The sequence below is a fragment of the Callithrix jacchus genome, chromosome 4 (assembly GCF_049354715.1).
Source record: "Callithrix jacchus isolate 240 chromosome 4, calJac240_pri, whole genome shotgun sequence".
In the NCBI taxonomy this organism is placed as follows: Eukaryota; Metazoa; Chordata; class Mammalia; order Primates; family Cebidae; genus Callithrix; species Callithrix jacchus.
This window is the reverse complement of record NC_133505.1, coordinates 173,696,962-173,703,446: the sequence shown is the minus strand read 5'-3', so window position 1 is coordinate 173,703,446 and position 6,485 is coordinate 173,696,962. Positions and strand designations below refer to the sequence as shown.

General features: G+C 41.6%; 1 long non-coding RNA gene across 1 annotated transcript; it reads right to left on the bottom strand.

Annotated features, from left to right (window-relative positions):
- Window positions 1-646: 646 nt before the first annotated feature.
- On the bottom strand, window positions 647-4,307 carry LOC144582248 (uncharacterized). The gene is made up of 4 exons (XR_013534687.1): window positions 4,024-4,307; window positions 3,407-3,517; window positions 2,646-2,872; window positions 647-1,919 (listed from the first exon to the last, which is right to left on the bottom strand). It is a non-coding gene; the product is annotated as an uncharacterized LOC144582248 (long non-coding RNA).
- Between the last annotated feature and the right edge of the window lie 2,178 nt (window positions 4,308-6,485).

Below are 6,485 nucleotides of genomic sequence, written 5' to 3'. Positions count from 1 at the left end.
TAACACCTATTTTGACTTAAAAGTCAGGATTTTCTCATTTCTAGGGAATGTCTAGATTTTAAGAAATCATCATTTGATGATGGGTCAGTGAAGCTCAGCAGACATTCACTTATTATTACCCATTATATAGCAAATGCCTCCTCCATTGATACAGAGCACAACAAAACAAAGAAAACGACTCAAGCTTCAACTTTTGAAAGGTTAAATTTCAAACGTTCCCTAGGTTGTCAGTGGGTTGTGTACATCTCTCTCTAGGAGTATGTGTTCTAAAAGGTAGAAAAACACCAACCTGGCAAAACATGGCAAAACTCTGTGTCTACTAAAAATACAAATATTAGCCAAGTGTGGTGGCATGCACCTGTAATCCCAGCTACACGGGAAGCTGAGGCATGAAAACGAACTGCTTGAACCCAGAGGCAGAGGTTGGAGTGAGCAGAGATCGCACCACTGCACTCCAGCCTGGGAGGCAGGGTGAGACTCTCAAAAAAAAAAAAAAAAAAAGAAAAGAAAATGGGGTCCATTCATCTTATAATGTACAAATGTACTTCTACTTCCTGCTCTGAGGCTCTGCAGAACACACATCCTCAGAACTCATCTTCTGTACATGCTCACAATTTTTTAAAAGATCACAGAGAGCCATGAAAGGTTTGTGCATAAAATTTATTTAATTTCAACTGAACAGAACCCAGATTGTGAGAAACTGCAGTAAGTGGAACAATATTTGACTATCACAGAAAAGTCTGTGATGAGAACTAGGAGTACTTGGAGCCATTTGGAAATGCTCACAATCGAGAATTCTGCCTCTGCTATAGGGTCACCTGGTGAAAGGCAAGGGAAGGCCTCCCAGATGCACTGTTCTAATATGATGCAGGAAAGGGGGATTTCACCTTCTAAGAGTTGTCAGTGGGAGTTCACAAAGGTCCCCGGATAAGCTCAGGGCATCCACTAATGGAGGTGCAGCCCTACTTTCATACGCTTTTCGTTCCTCTTCCTTCCCTCCTTCCTGCACGCCCTACTTCCCTCATTTCCAGTCTCATAAAATTACATAAATAAGTATAATAGTATTCTTGGGTATACAGAGGTAATAAGTGTCACAATAATAGCACAAAAACAAGCAAGAGGGCCTAGAGCTATAAGGAAGAAATGTGTTTATATCTTACTGGACATAAGTTAATATAAACCTAAGTAGATTCTGATAAACTGAGGAGATTGTGAGCCCTCAAGTGTTCACTAAGGAAATAAGTAAAAATATTGTTAAAAATAATTTAAGAAATTAAGTTAACCAGAAAATACTCACTTAATGCAAAAGAAAGATATAAAGAAGGAACAAAGCCACGAAGACATGAGACATATAGAAAACAAAAATTAAAATTGCAGAAACAAATCCAGCCACATCAACAGTGACATGAAAAATGAATGAATTAAATGATCAAAAAAACTAAAAATTATCCAACCTTATAGTATCTTCAGGAGACAAATTTTAGATTCAAAGACATAAATAGGGTAAAAGAAAAAGGTTATCACAAAAATTGCCATAATAACAGCAACAATACGTATGCTAATATCAAACCAAATAGACTTTAAATCAGACAAAAAATACTAGCGATAAAAAGGAATATTTTACAATGATAATAGTGTATTTTACAGTAATTATAATACCAATCCATCAGGAAGATACAGCAATTACAAATATGTATGCACTTAACAACAGAGTTCCAAAATACAAGAAGCAAAAAAATGACAGAACTAATGGAACAAATAAATGATTTAATAATCTTTTCAGATTTTGAAAGTGCCTTTGTAAAAATTTTAACAGCGAGCAAATTATACCAGTGGAAGAGATCGGATCTAAGCAGCTCCATCTTGCCTTCAGCCTCCAAACTGCCCGTGGTCATTCCTGGGCATGGGCCAAGCCAACTCTGGGAGAAATGATAATAGTTGATAGTTTAAATGACAACAGCACCATGATCCAGGTACCTCCACCTGGCCCACCCTTGACACGTGGGGATTATGGGGGCTACAATTAAAGATGAGATTTTGGGTGGGGACACAGCCAAACCATATCAACTTCTATACAACAGTTTACCCAATAACAACAGAATATATATTAATATTTTTAAGTGCACATAAGACATGCTCCAAATGCAAATCTAAACCCCAAGGAGATACACTGTCACACCTGCCAGAATGTCTATATAGAAAGAGAGATGGTCAGGAGTCCTGGTGAAGATGTGGCGACACTGGAAGCCTCACACACTGCTGGCAGGGATATAAAACGGTGCGGCTGCTTTGGGAAACAATTTAGCAGTTCTTCAAAATACTAAACATAAGGGCGATTATATTACCCAGAAGCTCCACTTCTGTGTACTCAAGGGAAAATAAAACATATTATCTATCCACACAAAATATAGTATAGGAATGTGGTTAGCAGGGCTATTCACAACAGCAAAAAAAGTGGAAACAATCCAAATGTCCATCCACCAGTGAATGGATAAAGTGTGGTCAATGCCTACGATGGATTACTAATAGGAAACCAGAATAAATCAAATACTGATAGACACTGCAACGCAGATGAATCCTGAAAACCTTAGGCTACGTGAAAGGAGCCAGCCATAAGAGGCCACACAGTGTGTCACTCCACTTACGTGAAATGTCCGGAAGAGGCAACTCCATAAAGATAGGAAGTGGTTGCCGGACAGGGAGCTGAGAGGGATGGCGGAACACTGGATACAAAGGTGCCAGTGGGTACGAGGCTTCTTTTTGGGACAAATTTTTCAAAATTTACTGTCGTAATTGTTTTATAGCACTTGAAGTTCATAAAATTTAGAGTTGCCTTCTTTTAGAAAGTGAATACAAAAGTATATAAAACTACCTGTGAATGAGGAACAAATCCCAACAAATTACACATTTTTAAATCTGACAAATACCACAAACATCACACAATCCAGAAAACAAAGAAATTTGTAACTTCCTGACATGCCTTTCCATACAGCTGTGCTACGCTGCTTCACCAGCAAACTTTCTGATGTCACCTTTCCCTAGAAGGATTTTAAAATTATCTTTCTACAGAGATAAAAGTAATTTTACTCTGATTAATCAAAAATGATGTTTAATTATTGAGAGCTTTTAAGGGTTTCATCAATCTTTACAGTTCCTTTCTGAAAATGTCATGAACGTGCTAGAATTGTCATATTTCTGGAAATCTTTTTCAAGTTCTTTTTCCACCTATGAGTTTACCAGATTTTTCACACTTGCAGTGACTAAGAACATTTTAGTGATATACATGCTCTTTCAATGACATTCACCAACCAACTTTTCATTAATGTCATCATAATGGCATATTACAGTTTTATATTATTTACGTCAATATTTTGTGTCTAATTCGTAATAAATTGAATATTTTTACCAAGTATTTGCATGGTGTCTTCCCCTTCATAACTGCATTGTCAAATCATAGAAGAGCTCCTCACAATCTCCAGTCAAGATGGAATTTATGAATTACTGCGCTTGATATAGTCTGAAAGATAGTTTGTTACAATTAGTTCTTTTTTTTTTTTGAAATAGAGTCTTACTCTGTCACCCAGGCTGGAGTGCAGTGCTGTGATCTCAGTTAACTGCAGCCTCGACCTCCCCAGCTCAAGCAATCCTCCTGCCTCAGCCTCCAGAGTGGCTGAGACCACAGGCATGTGCTACCATGCCCAGCTAATCTCTGTAAATTTTTGTAGAGACAGGGTTTCACCGTATTGCCCAGAATGGTCTCAAACTCCTGAGCTCAAGTGATCCTCCTGCCTCAGTCTCCTCAATAGCTTGGACTACAGGTGCAAGCCATAGTGCCTGGCTAATTTTTATATTTTTTGTATAGATGGTGTCTTAACCATGTTGCCCAGGCTGGTCTCAAACTCCTGAGCTCAAGCGATCTGCCTGTCTTGGCCTCCCTAAGTGCTGGGATTACAGGTGCGAGCCACCGTGCCCGCCCACAATTCATTTTAATGTCCAGATGATATCTAATGTTGGATCACTCACCTTTATCATGCAGATATCTAAAAGCAGAGCTGAATAAGGATGCTCATCGTGTGAGTTAAAGCTTCTGAGTTATTCCTGGGCAGCACAGTCTGTGCTGTACTAAGAATTGTTTATCTGATCCCATAATTCTCTTGGGAATGAAATTACAGTGCAGGTTTTCGTGACAATCCTTTGCAATGTGAACTTGTACAGCAACCGCCGTGAGGCTCCTCTGAGTGGTAGTGGAATCAAGACGGGAGATCCATGTTTTCTGATTCTGTGTCCATGTTCTTACCACAATACCACTAATAGGGATAGGAGAAAAAAGCTACCAGGTCATAAAAATACATCATGCTCACAGTAGCTCAGAGGGTGAAGCCTTTGAAGAGGAAGTAACTTCTGAATTAGGTCTTGAAAGGGGAACAGATATTCATCAGAAACTGAGCAATCATCCAAGTATTCTCTCTTCTCACTCTCAGCATCTAGTTCAGACACTAAGTCCTGTGAATCTTACCTTCTTAATAAAAATAGTATTTACTTTGGATATATACCCAGTAATGGGATTGCTGGGTCAAATGGGATTTCTATTTCTAAGGCCTTGAGGAATCACCACACTGTCTTCCACAATGGTTGAACTAATTTACACTCCCACCAACAGTGTAAAAGTGTTCCTTTTTCTCCACATCCTCTCCAGCATTTGTTGTCTCCAGATTTTTTAAAGATCGCCATTCTAACTGGCGTGAGATGGTATCTCAATGTGGTTTTGATTTGCATCTCTCTGATGACCAGTGACGATGAGCATTTTTTCATACGATTGTTGGCCTCATATATGTCTTCTTTCGTAAAAGACTATAAATCGTTCTACTATAAGGACACATGTACACGAATATTCATTGCAGCACTGTTTACAATAGCAAAGACCTGGAATCAACCCAAATGCCCATCGATGATAGACTGGATTGGGAAAATGTGGCACATATACACCATGGAATATTATGCAGCAATCAGAAATGATGAGTTTGTGTCGTTTGTAGGGACATGGATGAATCTGGAGAACATCATTCTCAGCAAACTGACGCAAGAACAGAAAACGAAATACCACATATTCTCACTCATAGGCGGGTGATGAAAAATGAGAACACATGGACACAGAGAGGGGAGTACTAAACACTGGGGTCTATTGGGGGGAAAAGGGGAGGGCCAGTGGGAGGGGGAGGTGGGGAGGGATTGCCTGGGGTGAAATACCAAATGTGGGTGAAGGGGAGAAAGCAAACAAAACACACTGCCATGTGTGTACCTATGCAACTGTCTTGCATGCTCTGCACATGTACCCCAAAACCTAAAATGCAATTAAAAAAAATAAAAATAAAAAATAAAAAAAAATAGTATTTACTGAGTACTGGTGATTTGCTAAGAACAATGCTAAACTCTCCGCAGGCCTTGCTTAACACCAGGACAGCCCTGTAAGGGAAGGAAACACGTAATCCCCTTCACAGGTGAGGAAGCTGAGAATGTTGATGTTAAATGACTTGCCCAACATCACTCAGCCAAGTTGCCCATCCAGGCTCCTAACCTCTATAGTGGAGATTCATGACTTATACTCGAGTCCTCTGCTTTTCTGCTCCCTGCATGTGCCTGCTGCCCCACAGCACCTCCTTGCCGGTAGGGAGCCCCTCTCCTGTCTAGGGTAGTCTGTGCTCATCCCCTGTGATTCTGGGAGGGCTGCCAATCACAGGCCGACCCCATCAACCCCTCAGTTTTCCAGGTCCCAATGTTCAAATGTCGCATTGAATGTCCCCTCCCTGAAGAAGGTGTGCTCACAGCTTTGCATCCCCACACGGAGCCTGCAGGCATTCTCCCAGCCAGGTTTCCCCAGGGACGCTGCAGGCAACATCCCCTATTCAGCACATGCTGGAGAGCCAAGTGCTTCTGGGGTCTCCACTCAGAGGGGTCACAGATTGGACTCCCCAGGAAGTGGACTCTGACCCTCAGAGACTGAGTTTCCTGCCAGGAGTTTATCAAAGGGCCCCAGAAATCAGCACCTGGCCTGCCAGAAGCTAGAACAGCAGGGGGAACTTGCTAGGCAAGCTCCCAGGGTGCTCTGGAGCCAGAATGGTCCCAGGCTGAGAGGGCCCAGGCCTCATACCCTGACGTGGAAGCAGGTGGCAGGGGGAGATCAAGGCTCCGAGACCAATGCCCAGCAAGTCAGAAATGAGAAGGAGACTCCCCAGCACGACCGGAAGAAAGTGTTCAATGTTTAGTGCAACTGCTTCCTCGTCCATCAGGAGAGCAAATCCAGAGGGAAGCTCTCTACCATTAGGTCATGTTCCAAACCCGTCACTGCCTGCAAGAAGGGCCACATAGATGCGAAAAGCTAACCATTTCTGCAAACCTCGAAGTCTTGGAACTTTCGGGGGCAGTTCCTTCACCTCTGACCCTATTCCCCTTTGGCCACTTCCCACTAAAGGACGACGGAGAGGATG